Here is a 14,424-nt window from a genome sequence, read left to right as displayed (position 1 = left end):
GGCCGATAATTCCCCGCTTTTTCTCTACCCCCCTTTTTAAATAGTGGGGTAACATTAGTTACCCTCCAATCCATGGGTACTGATCCTGAATGCAAGCAAAATAAAGGTTATTGATCCTGATGCCAGGATAGGCCAGCACAACAGCCTCCTTCGCCGTAGCGAATAAATTTAATGATCAGAATATCTTTGGGAGGTTGGAGGATATCTATGTGTTTATGGGCAGAATGGTGAACATGAACATGATAACATGAAACAACATGGGAACATGAGCAAAAAGTATGACGGGGAGGAAGAGTGAGAGAACACGAGAACAGAAACAATTGGAAGTAAAGAGAAAGAGAGCCCAGAGCAATGTTTTCTCATCTGGAGCCTAAATAAAATGTGCAAGCAATTGAATACAGAAAATTCATTGTAGAAAGGCAACACTTCATACAGATCTCCTGGTTATGAATGGAAGTCAGTGATGAAGGATTAAATGCAAGATTAAAAGTCCTATTGTGGAAAGGTTGATATTTCTTAAATTAATTGATACCACTGCTGTCAAAGCCTGACTGACTGATCTTCCTTTTGCTGCAGTCCTTGAATGTGGCGAGCTTATACTTTTTAAACAACTATTTAAATTTCCAGTACAGAAGGAAGCCATTTGCTTTCCATTATGCCCAGGTTGGTCTGTAAACAATAATTATTTATGTTACTGTTACTTCTCCGCACTCGGTCTATGGTCTTGCAGGTTACAGTTGATCATTTGAATCAGCATCAGATACAATGAGGTCCATTCAGAAATGTGCCTGTACGTCTTCGGGCTCCTGTACCTTCTTCCTGATGTTAGCAATGAGAAGAGGGCATGCCTGGGTGGTGAAGGTCTTTGTGGATAGAGGATGCTATCTTGAGACACTGCCTCTTGTCGATGACCTTAATGGAGTGAAGACTGATGCCCATGATGGCGTTGGCCAAGTTCACAACTCTTTGTAGACTTTTCCTGTTCTGTGCATTGGCACCTTCATGCCAGACAGTGATGCCACTAGTCAGAATGCTCTCCAAGGTACACCTGTTGAAATTTGCAAGACTTCAGTGGCCTACCAAATCTCCTCATGAAGCACAAGTCATCTTTGATTGCATTGACATGGAAGCCCCAGGGTAGAAATCCAGAGACTCAAGAATTTGAAGTTGACCCCTTGAATGAGGACTGGTTTGTGTTCCCCTCGATTTCCCCTTCCTGAAATCTCAGGTCCCTGGACAAAGGGGTAAATTGCAGTCTGATGCACCAAGATGGAAAGTTCCTCTTTGATGGATCACATGTGCAGAAAGAAGTTTCGCTATCATGCAACAAGGTTTCTGTGGCTGCGGAGTTGACCCCGATCTTTCAAAGGCTTCAGTATGTTTGAAGGCCAGGAATGTCAGATCGTCTCTCGGGGGGAAAGTTGCAAAGCAGGAATACTGATGGGCTCAGATGCAACTTTCCGATTGAGCTGGAAGTTTTCCGGGGCAAACAGCTGGAAGAAGTTCTGGGCCAAGGAGTGCCCTCTATTTATAGTGTTGCTGCATGCAACAGGGCGGTGATGTGGAAAAGGGCACTTGGCCAGCAGTGTGAGAGGCGGGCGGATGAAATGAGTGAGAGGTCAGGGCAGACCCTCCAAGTTGAATGGTCGAGAGACACGGGGAGGGGAGTTTCATTGCGGTTCGTGGGCGGCAGTGAAGGGAGTCGAGGTGGGTGAATCTGCGGAAAGTGGATTCGTCCTGAGCAATGCGGGGCGGGACCTTGACTGTGAGCCGGGGCTGTTTGGATAAGAAAGTTGCCACGGCATGGATGATTCATGCAGGGGTGGGGCTTTTTGCACAGGGCTGTACCAGGCTCGTTCTTCCCTCGCTTTCTCCCCTCCCCTTCCCTTCCCACACTCGCAGCCTCTTGGCAGGTGGTGCCGACCACACCACGGGCTCACTTTTTAAGGCACCGGAGGACTTCTGAAATCAGGTGAGCGCTCCCCGCCGAGCAGGGACCAGTCGGCGATGGAGGGGAGGAGGGAGTTGGGGGAGAGAGAGAGAGAGGGAGGGAGGGAGGGAGTTGGGAGAGAGGGAGTTGAGAGAGAGGGGGAGGGAGAGAGGGAGTTGGGAGGAGAGAGGGAGTTGGGAGGAGAGAGGGAGTTGGGAGAGAGGGGAGGGAGTTGGGAGGAGAGAGGGAGTTGGGAGAGGGGGAGGGAGTTGGGAGAGGGGGAGGGAGTTGGGAGAGGGGGAGGGAGTTGGGAGAGGGGGAGGGAGTTGGGAGAGGGGGAGGGAGTTGGGAGAGGGGGAGGGAGTTGGGAGAGAGGGGAGGGAGTTGGGAGGAGAGAGGGAGTTGGGGGGGGAGGGGGAGGGGGGAGAGAGGGGAGGGGGTTGGGAGAGAGGGGAGGGGGTTGGGAGAGAGGGGAGGGGGTTGGGAGAGAGGGGAGGGGGTTGGGAGAGAGGGGAGGGGGTTGGGAGAGAGGGGAGGGGGTTGGGAGAGAGGGGAGGGGGTTGGGAGAGAGGGGAGGGGGTTGGGAGAGAGGGGAGGGGGTTGGGAGAGAGGGGAGGGGGTTGGGAGAGAGGGGAGGGGGTTGGGAGAGAGGGGAGGGGGTTGGGAGAGAGGGGAGGGGGTTGGGAGAGAGGGGAGGGGGTTGGGAGAGAGGGGAGGGGGTTGGGAGAGAGGGGAGGGGGTTGGGAGAGAGGGGAGGGGGTTGGGAGAGAGGGGAGGGGGTTGGGAGAGAGGGGAGGGGGTTGGGAGAGAGGGAGTTGGGGGGAGGGAGAGAGAGAGGGAGAGAGTGGGAGGGAGGGGGTGGGGGGGAGCGAGGGGGTGGGGGGGGCGAGGGGGTGGGGAGGGAGGGAGAGAGGGTGGGGCGGGAGGGAGGAAGGTGGGGGGGGGGGGCTGCAGCGTCCTGTCACAGGCAGCTCGCAGCGGAGGAGGGAGCAGTCCGTCCCAAGTTTGCCCAAGTTCGCGATGTCCCCTTCTCCACCAAATCTCGACCCCCCCCCCCCCCCCCCCCCCAAGTTCGAATCGACACCTCTTATCCGTCGGCTGAGGCCGGGGGTTTGAATTGGGGAGTTCCTCAGATTGCAGTCACTTGCTGCAATGCCCGGAGGCCCCGTCGTTTCGTGGCTCGGATCCAGTTATCTTTAACTTTGGCCGGATATCAGGCCCTGGTGTGTTTTAATGCAGCGGTTGGAGGGAAGATCTTGCCTTCCCCTAAATAAATTTGTTGTCAGGATGTCCCGAAGTACTTTGACTGAACAGCAGTTGTCGTGGCCACTTTGTGTACACAGTGTGATCATCTGTTAATTCAGGGGGTGGGGGGGTCACTCATGCTGATAGTTGAGGAGAGTGCCATGCTCTTTTCAAGTGTTGCTGTGGGGTCAATCAGGCCTTTGATCTGAAAGGCCAGTAGCCTTGCAGATTTCACCGGTGCCAACCAAGTGGGCGGAGGGTGCATTCTCTTGGTGGCACTTGGGAATTAGAAAGTTCTGCACCACACAGCATTTTATCTCCACTTGCAACGTCAAAACAGGGGGGAATGTCCCAATGATCTTCCCTTTGTTTAAAAAAAAATGTTCACTGGTTCCTGTGGTCAGTTCCACCAGCGATGGTCATCTTGTTACCTCCTTCTTCTCCAGGCGAGGAATGTGGGACCTTCACGACAGCAGCTGCTTTGCTGTAGTCTGAACTGACAGGAAAACACTGTGCTTCTGCTGCAACCTGAAGTTTTACACAGCCCCACTTCAGGATCCTGAACAATGGCTGTTGGCACTTGAGATACTGCCTGGGGGCAATGGTATAGGCAAGGAATAATTAGGGAATGGCTCGATTTTGAACTTGGGATTTAATTCAATGGATGGGATTCACAGAACTGCTGTACTGACTGCTGGGGCTTTGCCCCAAAATGCAGCAGATTTCAATGTACTATGTTATCAGAACCTTAAAATTCATGTTTATTGAAGGCAGAAAGCAGAGTAAAGTCATGTAACAGCAAATATTTGGGAGAATAATTAATTGGAGCACAATATGATCTGTGTTTGCAAGCTGAAAGCAGAGGTTTAAAACAAAACATTTTTTTAAAAACTGTTGTGGATTTTGAGGTGATGGGACAGTACACTTGTCTGTCAAAGTTCATTCTAGTAAGAGTAGCTTTATGGTGTGACTAATCAGCCCAAACCTGTTTATCTGCATTTTGGACATTCTTTGGGTGTCGAGGTGTGTCAGACTGGCCTCTAGTGACAGAATGACAGGTTGGCAGTCAATCAGCCTGCACCTGGGCCCAAGCTGTTGGATGGATGATGCTGAAGAGGTTTGCGTTTGTCTTGTATGATTTGTTCGGTAACTGCTGTGGTCATTGTTGATGTGGGCAAACCCCGTTGTATGTCACAGACCATGAATGGTCTATTTAGCAACCAATCAGGTGTGTATGGTTACGTCTGATGGATATGGCTGCCAGAGGCCTGAACTGCCTTTGTAATTCTATCCATTGTGGCCTACTTTAAATCATTGTTTGACTTGTTGCAAACTTGAAGTAGGCAAGCAGAGTTTAAAAACTCCTTACAATTTGACTACTGAAGCAGCATCAAGACAAGATTCTTACAATTTGATGTCCTTAGGATCTCTGAATGGCTTGTGCGTTTTCTCTCTGATGTGAAACGAGCACCGAGGCAATGGTTTCTCCATTATCAGATGTTATGTACTTGTTGCATTTCCCACTTTTAGACTGGCTTGCATTGACAAGAGGCTCTTTGGCCACTCTTGGAGTGGTGAAAAGTGAGTCTACATGATTTATGTAGATGACTTTATCTGAGTGGGGAAAACAGTTTGTGGTTGTTTCTCAGCATCTCTTGAACCCTTTCTGTAATGTGATATCTGTCATGAGCTGCTGCTTACCTAGTGAAACCATATGGCAATAAACCCCTCCCTGTGCAGAACCACTGTTAATTAGAAATAATTGTGCAGTGTGTTTGGTCGCTGCTGCTCTTTTTCTTTGTGTATCTTATTGTGGCTCAGTAGTGGAGAGGGTCAAGAAGTTCAAATTGCTGGGTGTCAGCATCTTCGAGGATCTGCCATGTTGATGCAATCATGAAGAAGGCTCACCGGCGGCTATATTTTGTGAGATGCTTGAGGAGATTCTGTACGTCAATGAGACTCTCAAAAACTTCTACAGGTGTAGCGTGGAAAGCATTCTGGCCGATGGCATCACTGTCTGGTATGGAGGCACCAAATCTCAGGACAGGAAAAACTCCAGGGGGTTGCTAACTCAGCCTGCGACATCACAGGTACCAGACTTCACTCAATCAAGGATATCCACATGAGGCGGTTTCTTTAAAAAAGCAGCCTCTATCCTTAACAACCCCCACCACCCAGCGCATGCCTCTTCACTCTGCTAACATCGGGAACAAGGTACAGGAGCCTAAAGACTTAGCACTCAATGGCACAAGGACAGCTTCTTCCCCACTGCCATTGGATTCCTGAATAATCAATGAACAGAAGTATTGTAAGATGGTTCTTAATATGGACGTTTGCACTGTGATACTGAATTTTGTGACTTGTTCATGACAATAAGTTCTGACTCTGATATTTTGAAATGTCCAGTGGTTTCCCAATTCCAGTGGCTGCTGGAATTGGATGAGAGGGAGAAGTCTTGAGTTCAGAATCTAACTTGACCTGGATGCTTGCTGCTTCAAAGGAGGAAGAAGCTTTGTTTTGTTGGCGATGTTGTATTGTGGGCATGTAGCAAGGGTGTATTTCTGAATGTTCAGTTGCATTGCATCTAATGATGAAATTGCAACATAATGTACAGGAATAAGCCTGATCTTGTGCTGTCTGATTTACCGAGGAATAGATGAGCCACTGCAGTATCTGAGAATATTGGGAAAATTCTCACCTTGCACTGGATATACAGAGTAATGCTGTGGGGTGAAGCAATTTGATTCTCCCCTGGTTGGATCAGAATAGTTGCAAGAATCTGTGATTATATTGCTGGTTGTGAGCGAGGGGAGTGAAGAGACTGAGACAGTGGGCTGCGAGCTTGAGAATCACAACTGCTTTATTTTGAATTTTGCGCTGCAGCTTTTAAGCCCGTCTTCGGTCCTGCCCCTAATGTCCCAGCACTTGCGACCTGATGACGTAAGCATGCATGCGACCTTCTGATCTGGACCAGAAAAGACGGTCCCACGGCACCATCCTTACCGCAGCTGCCCCGCTGACCGCACGTGACAAGGAAGGCCGGTTTGCCCTTGGCAAACATGAGCGTCGCCACAATTATATATAACACAGGATTGGAGGAAAATGCCAGGAATGCATCAAGCATCTCTGGATTCCATTCATTTTAGATTGAAATGGATAAACGTGGGATTTTTTTTTCCCTGCAGTTTTATAAAGGCCAAATTTAACTGCTGGGCAGAAATCAAGATGCCTTGGACCCAAAAGTATATGTAGGAGGTGCCAGAATTTGAACTGAGCTATCTCTATAGTTGAAGCACTTTAAAACCCAGAAGATAAGGAAAACAAAGTGACCAATTGTCCTTTCAAAAACCATGCTCAGAAACTTTCTGGACTTTTACGGATTGCTTGCACAATGTTCATGCTGTTTGCATGCAGATACTAAGAAAACATTTCCTCAGCAGTTAAGAGCAGAGAATGCAATTGTTGTGAAGTGGGTAAATTACCAGTAATCCAGAGGCCTTGACAAATGCAGCTGTAGAATTTAAATTTGCTGCTTAATCTAGCCTTTCACTCTAGTAACAACATGAGGTTAAATAATGTCAGTCAAGTAAGGAAACCTGCCCAGCAGAGAAACCAGAACTGCAGGTGTTGGAATCTTGACTCAGGAACTCAGTTAGCATCTACAGAGAGATATGGGCAGTCAATGTTTCGGGTCTGCTGTCCTTGCCTGGTTTGGCTTGCATTCTCAGCAATGTGTGGTTGACTTTTAAAAGTCCAATGAAATGGTTAAAGTCACTCTGTTCAAGTTACTCAGATTGAACAATAAATGCTGATCTTGCCACCATTGTCCCATCCTGAAACCAAAAGATTAGCATTGTGGGCCGAAGGGCTCATACTATTAAATGCTGGAAATAGCCAGCAGGGGAGAGAACTGATTGCTGTTTTGCATCCCTGCACTCTTCTGTCAGGAGCAGAAAAACGTTACAAGGTGTGACAGCTTTGTGTGTGGAAAGGACAGGGAATGAATGAACAAAGATGGTTGGTGGAAGTTGGGCAGTCCAGCGCAAAAGTTTGAGAAGGATCTTGAGGAGTGGTGGATGGCATTTATAGAAGCAATACAGATACTGAGTGGGAAAAATGGGAGCTGATCTGAAATTATTGATCTCTTGCGTTCAGGAGCCTGTAAAATGTTTAGCCAAAAAAAAAAGGGTTCTGTACCTTGAACACTATTTGGAACTGTGACAAGAGCAGAAGATTGGGGGTATGACGTAAATTAACATTTTTTTCCCCAGTAAGTATATGCATTTGGTAGTTTTTTTTAAAAATCACCTCCAGGCCAAGTGTTTCTTTCTATTTCCATGTTTTCAGCAGGTCACCAGTGCAATTGTGTTTATTGTTGACCTCTGCCCCAATTTGCAGCTGCATTCGTTGGATGGATAGTGGGGGGGGGAATGACTTTGCATCATCCTCCCTACAAGTGGCAGCCATTGGCTTATTTGCTGCAGTTAATGCTTGCTTTTTGCTGCATGTTGTATCACTTATGAAGTGTGCTTATGAGAAACCAATGCCAGAAAATGGAGCCAACAAAAAAATCAATCTTTGTGGTAGAGGCTGTGTTGCCCAATTGTGAATCTGGCCTTTGACAATATTATATAAGCATTCATTTTTTTTTGGGGGGGGGGGGATTATTTGCTAAATCAACATTTGTTGCCTGCATCTGAACTGTGGGGCTTGTGGGCCAGCCAGCCTTGATGAATCAGTGACGTGCTGAAATGGTTCCGAGACCCTTCCAGGATTTCTTCCCTAACATTCATTTGTTAAAACTCACCTGATTCACTAAAATCCAATCATCTTCATTCTTTGATGTTAATTTTTGTTTGATCTCAGATGAGCTGAAACGACGAGCTTCTGAACGTGTATCACAGGATCATTAATCCAAGGTAGTGGTCTGAAAGTGAGGCTGGCTGAGTTCCGCCAGCATTTCTTTTATTTTTAACCAAGGCTCTGGGTTACTCGGTCTGATGAGAAGACGTCAACCTGAGAAATTAGCCAAATGCAATCTGCTGAAGGGACTCAATGAGTTGATCAGCGACATCCCGGCACTGTCAGATTCCTAAACAACAGACTCAGTCAGAGACTTGTGTAGAGTCTCTTGCATGTTATTTATTGTTTATATTTCTTTCTTTGTTTATGCTTCTCTCTTTTTGTATATTTATTTTCTTGAGTACAGTTACTGATAAATGGATATTCTGCCTGGCCCACAGGGGAAAATAAAATCTCAGGGTTGTATATGATGTCATACTGAATATGTACTCTGAAGTTTGGGAGAAAAAAGAATGGTCAACATTTGGGGTAGAAATTGCTCATTAAGCCCAGAGTCTCAAGAAATTGTTCATCAAGCATTTACACTAATATTGCGTAAAATCCATTATTCTTTTTTGTGTTCATGTCAGCTCTCCCCAGAACCTACCTCTTATCTATATGCCTGGGGTTGTTTACAGTGGCCAATCTGCATGTCTTTGGGATGTGGTTAAAGGGAGACTGTGCAGACTCCACACAGACATCACCCAAGGTCAGAATTGAGCTCGGGGTCTCTGGCTCTGTGCGACAGCTGTCCTGCAGTGTTGTCCTTTGGATTCCATCTCATGGAGAACTATTCTGCGGATGCCTGTTGAGCGCTCAGAATTGCAGCTCTGGACTCAATCCGTTGGAGTCCTAACCGGGCGAGTTTGTTGGCCCCAGCAGCTTTTCCTTCAGTTTCTATTCCCGCCGTGGTCGGTTGTGCACTTACCTTCATCAGGAGGAGGAGAGCGAGTGTCAGAATTACTCGTGTGGAAATGAGGTCAGAGGAGTTGGGGTGTGTTTGAGGAGTTGAAGAATGCAAAGTTGTGCCTAGTGAATAATAAAAAGAAAATCAATGTCATGATGTACTGAAAGACACTAGTGAATGCATTCTTTATTTGTTTGTAAGCTGTGTTAAATCAGGGCATTAGAGTCCTGCATTCCAGAGGGTGATCTCCCAGTGTTGTTTCATGTTCTTCCTGTGACTTCATGGGTTTTCCTTGAGCACTTCTGTTTTTTAAGACTGCAGGTTAATAGGGCTACTGTAAATTGACTTTTGAGTCCAAGGAGAGTTGATGAAAACATGAGGGGGAAAAGAGGATTCCAGTAGGGTGGATGTGAATTGGCGGTTGTTGAGAATTATTGGGCCAAAGAACCTATTGTTCAGTTATATTACTCTGACGTTTGCATATTTGTCTTGCTGTACTAACATTGGCTGTGCATTATTTTTACTGTTAGGGACATTCCCCTTGGATATAACTGCACCTATTGTCTTTCATTCTTGTACCATGAGTTTCTGCTCATAAACACCATGATTATTGTTTGACCACATCGTCTTTGTCTACTTCATCAACTGGCACTTCACTGCCTTTTTGGCCCACATGTCTGTCCTGAACATGATGTCCGAATGAAATAAGATCTGCTGCACGAACCTATGCAATTGGCAGGATTTCAAGAATAGCAGTCTGATGCTGTTTCCCAAGTTGAACTGAGAATGGATGTCTCACAGCATGAGCGTTTAACCAGTGTTTCGTCTATCTAGGTTGCCAGAAGGTTATTTGCGTTCACAAATGCAATGGTTTAAAAGGTGTCCATTTGAACGCCAGGATGCTTCACGTGTATAAAGCATGCATGCATGAAGGGTTTCTCCTGTGTTGCCAACTCTGGTGTTCAGGGCATTCTTGCTGATTTTTAGTGGGCTGCTGCTCAAACTAGCAAGGATGGAAGGGGGTGGGGAGAATACTACAGGTAGGTTAAGTAACATCTGTGGAAGTAAAGGGATGATTGATGTTACAGGATCAGGAGGCTACATGAGGACTAGAGGGAAGATGGCCAGTATGTAGAATTGAGAAGGAAAGGTTGGCCGGGGTGGAGTGAGATGGGTTGATACTTGGTAGGTGGAACTGTATGGAAGGTTGGTGGGGGGGGCGAGGGGGGGGGGGGGGAAGAGAGACATGAAGGGCAGATGGAGCCGCATGACGGAGTATGGATAGGCTGGTAGATGATCCGTGGAACCAGATAAGGGAGGGATGATAAGCAATGGAATTGGGTGGGTGAGGTGATTGAGAATATGAAAACCAATTCCCACAAAACCCAATGTTATTGTTATTTTAATATTGAAATTATTTATATATAAAAGAATTTGTAAAGATTGCCTTAGCAGTAGCAAGAAAATGTACAGCAGTAACATGCAAATCAGACACCCGCCTAGGTATGGAACACATAGCTGCATTCCTCTTGAGAAGATTACTTTATAATCTGAGAAACAAATGAGGTATTTTTGAAAATTTGGTGCCCGTATTTACAAATTAAGGGAATGAATTTATAGATGTTTTCCCTAAGCTTTGGACTTCATTACCTCCTTGGAAGTATTTAATGACATAAATGACTAGAACCATATGATGAGGGGTGCCCTTCAGCAACCAGGTCTCTATTCTTGTTTTCCTACTTTTCTCTATCTTTTTCGATGCTGTTTTTTCTTATCTTGGGATTTTGTTTAAGGGGGAGGGGACTGGGGTATTTTACTACTGCTATGAATAATGGATTTGATACTTGTATTTGTCTACTGTATTTTGCATATGGCTATTATTACATGTATGGAAAACTTTTTAAATAAAATGCAAAAGAACAAGTGAGAAGGTCAACCAAGAGATCGAAATCCTGGTAGATAGGTTTGTGGCTGATGGGAAGATGGGATCGTGTGAGAGTAGGTTATGTATCCAGGCAATTAGGAATGGGAGAGATGAGTAAAAGTGAACAAAATAAGCAAGAACTGGGTGAAAATAGTGGGAAAGGATCAGAGGGATGAGATGATATTAGAAAATTCAGTGTTCTTACTGTTGGGTCCATGGGGGGTTGCAGACTCCAGGGGAGCGGAGGACTGGGGCAAGGCACCAGTGAACAGGGCCCCCCCCCCACCGTTCTGAGAAGGAGAAGCAGAGGAGATGACCCACGGGACAGTGACCATGGCGGCAAACCAGTGAGGGTCTCTGCTGTGGGCTCCTGGCAACTCGAGGTGAGGAACCCACGGAGGCTGTGGGCTGCTGGAGACTGGCTTGAAACTGGCTGAAGTGTACCAGGTATCAGAACTGGGATGCGAGGGTTTGCTGAAGGGTTCCTGATCATGTCACAAGACCAAGGAACAGAAGCAGGCCATTCAGGCCATTGAATCTGTTCTGCAAATCACAGAGCTAAACAGTCCTCACATCTAGTTTCAAGTTCCGGCCTTTTCCCCATATCCCTTGATACCTTGTCTAATTATATACCTATCAATCTTCTTCTTAAACTCTCCCTCCCCCGCCACATGATCCAGCCTCCACAGCTGTATGTAGCAATGAATTCCACAAACCACAAGGTTCAGATCTGGAGCTCAGGCTGCCAGTGGTTTGGACTACTACATGTGGCTGCGGGAGTGTTGGAGGCAAATCCATATACACTTGGTGACTCTAAAGGGATTCTCTTTTGCTTCTTTTTCTTTGACTGTAAGAGGTGCTTCAGGCAATTTCTGCTGATGGCAAATCTGTCTGCCTTACACCAGGCAAAAGCAATTCTGTGCAATATAACATTGTTTTATTACATGACAATAAATTGAATCTTGTTTCCTCATTTGCATTTGGTCTTGTGGCAAAAAAAACCTTGAGATCAACGTGGGAAGAGGAGTTGAAGTAATTTGCCACCAGGGGTGGCAGATGCGACTGGTGGTGGGATCCCATTGGCCAAAGATGGGAAGCCAGTTTTTAAAAACTGTCACTCAGTTTAAGACATGATACAATCCATTATTATCTGCACTGGTGCATGATGTTAAGTTTTGTGGAGGATTTAAGATGGCGCATTTTTTTGTCATTGTTTAGTTTTTGTGTCTAAAAATTGAGAGTATCTCTGAAGGCTTCAACAGATCCCATTTCAGGATCACACTAAAGTGATTCCATTGATCTGCACTTGTGACCATGCCACTGATGCCCCGCCTCTGATGCCCCGCCTCTGATGCCCCGCCTCTGATGCACCATCTCTGACGACCAGCTTTGAGTTTCCAGAATTCTTGTACACTAACGCAAGTGATGGAAACTTGCTGGAATTTCCACTCTTGATCCCTTTTGCATTGGATAGTGAATTCCATAGTCAATGTTGAATAAACATCGGCCCTGCATGTAGAAACTAGTTTTCTTTCCACTTTCAAGTACAACAGGCTCCAGGAAAACGTTGCCCAATGCACAATACTGAATACGCTGATGGCTGCAGTTTTTAAACTGTTCTTGATTGGAGTGAAATATTTCTTTCTTACCTGTTTGTCTGAGAGGTCTCAGGCAAGTGAGCAAGAGGAAAAACTTCAGTCTTTTGATCTTCCAGCATCAAATGCTCTCAAAACCCTTAAAATAATCCCCACAATTCAACTGGATGGCATTAAAATGGTTTCTGCTAGACCGATCTCTGTCCTCCCTCTGTTTTTTCTCTTCCAGCTTTCCCCTCTGCATTCACAGAGTCGTCTCCCCTTGTTTGATGTTGTGCCCTCCCTCTCTTATCTACCTTTTACCTTCTACTTGTGTTCCTCCCCCTGCCCCTTACGCCCCCCCACCAACCCCACCACCATTTTATTTGGATGCATGCATACATTTTGCTCATGCCTTGATATCTTTGCATTGTGCCTTTACTTTAATCACAGTGTCTGCAGACTTTTTACCCCATAATCAAATACTGGCCTTTACTTTAAAACCCTGTTCTGGTTTTTAAATTTTAGTTCTGTGTGAAGCTGTATCCTTAATCGTACACCTGCCTGTGATTAAGGAGTCATCTGCCTTTCCTTTTTAAGCTAAGTTTTGGCTAACATCAGAGTTCTGACGTGTGGGTGTGAAGTGATGGTGACTATAGGCTTGTATTGTGTGATTCCTGCACTTTGACTAAAATCTAGTGCACTCTACACCAACCCATCGGCTTCTGATTGAAAGCAAACATTTACAATGTCCAAATGCTTTGCTGTTTCTCATGTTTAACATTCTGATAATCAATGGTTTATTTCTTAATCTAAAACATGAATTTTGTTGTTAAACAGATATATTGCATGAGAGTGAGAAAGGATATTTGAGCATTATTCACCAAGAATTTGGATTATCAGCAAGCACTGACCTGGAAATTTTGGTTGCGGTGTTAACAATTAAAATGTGAAATAGAGATGCAAGACTGCAGATGCTGGAATCTGGAGCCAAGAACAAACTACTGGTGGATCTCATTGGGTCAAGGAACATCTGTAATGGGCTGTGGGGGAGGGGGGGGGCGTGCGTAGAGGATGCAGGGTTTTGACCTGAAGCCTTTACATTTTGTTTCCCTCCAAGATGCTGCTCAACCTGCTGAGTTACTCCACTAGTTAGTCTTTTTGGTCTTGAGATTGTTTTTTTTCCCTCCTTGGTCTTGAAAAAGTGTCTGGTTTTCCCCTATTTGTAAACAGGAGTCCATCAACCTTGATTTTTAGGGCTTCTACACTTATAAGTTATTTGCAGTTTGAGGGACTCGTGATTAATTTGGCAGGCTTGGTTTACAGGAGTCGCTTCAAAAAGAGGTGAACTCTTGAGGTGGCTGATAACATCAAGGATGTGGACATTTAAAACTGGGTGTTGCTGTTAGTTAATGTGCTAAGTAACGGATATTTCTCTCTGGACAAACACAACTTGGGTGACTTGTATTTGTAATTGTTCTGTTTCTAGGTTTCAGGACTGTTACCTAGCAATGACCTGTAGTAGTGTTTTGCTTTCTTTCCAAAGGTAAACCTTTGAGCTTTTATTCCCTGCAAAAATTGTGTTCTTGTTGAGCTTGGGGCTGGAGTGTTCACTTTGTCATTCTTCTGATTTTCAAGTTAGATAATTTAATCAGCAAGAACGTGGAGTTTCATCTGCATTGAATAATTCCCTCTGGTTTGAACATGAAGATTTGAGAATTGACTGAGAATAAAGAAAGGCAGGCTTGGTTTGACTGAGATGCTTTGTCACAGAAGACTGTCACAATTTACAACCAAAGGCCTTTTTATAACATTTTATACAATTCTCAAGAGCTTTTTCCCTTGACTCATCAAGCATTTCCTGTTTCCTCTCCTTTGAACCATATTGGTCCTGCAGTGCTTGTGGTTCATCTCCATGCTGCCCTTGTATGATGCCAGTTGGTTAATGCTTGTATAAAGTTTCTCTTGTCTGACGTTCAATGTCACAGAGACAATCGCCAAG

General features: G+C 45.5%; 1 protein-coding gene across 3 annotated transcripts in view; it reads left to right on the top strand.

Moving 5' to 3' along the window:
• The window catches only part of LOC138763955 (very long chain fatty acid elongase 1-like), a 124,876-nt gene that overhangs the window by 55,778 nt on the left and 54,674 nt on the right, over positions 1-14,424 (top strand). Inside the window, exon 1 of one of the 3 annotated variants that reach the window (XM_069939013.1) lies at positions 1,863-1,972. The exons of the other annotated variants lie outside the window; for them this stretch is intronic. The gene's annotated coding sequence lies outside the window, so the exon portion shown is untranslated. Of the gene's footprint in view, positions 1-1,862; positions 1,973-14,424 lie in introns of those variants that run through there. 3 annotated transcript variants of the gene reach the window in all.

This window comes from Narcine bancroftii, chromosome 5 (assembly GCF_036971445.1).
Source record: "Narcine bancroftii isolate sNarBan1 chromosome 5, sNarBan1.hap1, whole genome shotgun sequence".
NCBI classification, from domain to species: Eukaryota; Metazoa; Chordata; class Chondrichthyes; order Torpediniformes; family Narcinidae; genus Narcine; species Narcine bancroftii.
The sequence above is the reverse complement of the archived record's forward strand: the minus strand, read 5'-3'. Positions and strand labels throughout refer to the sequence as shown.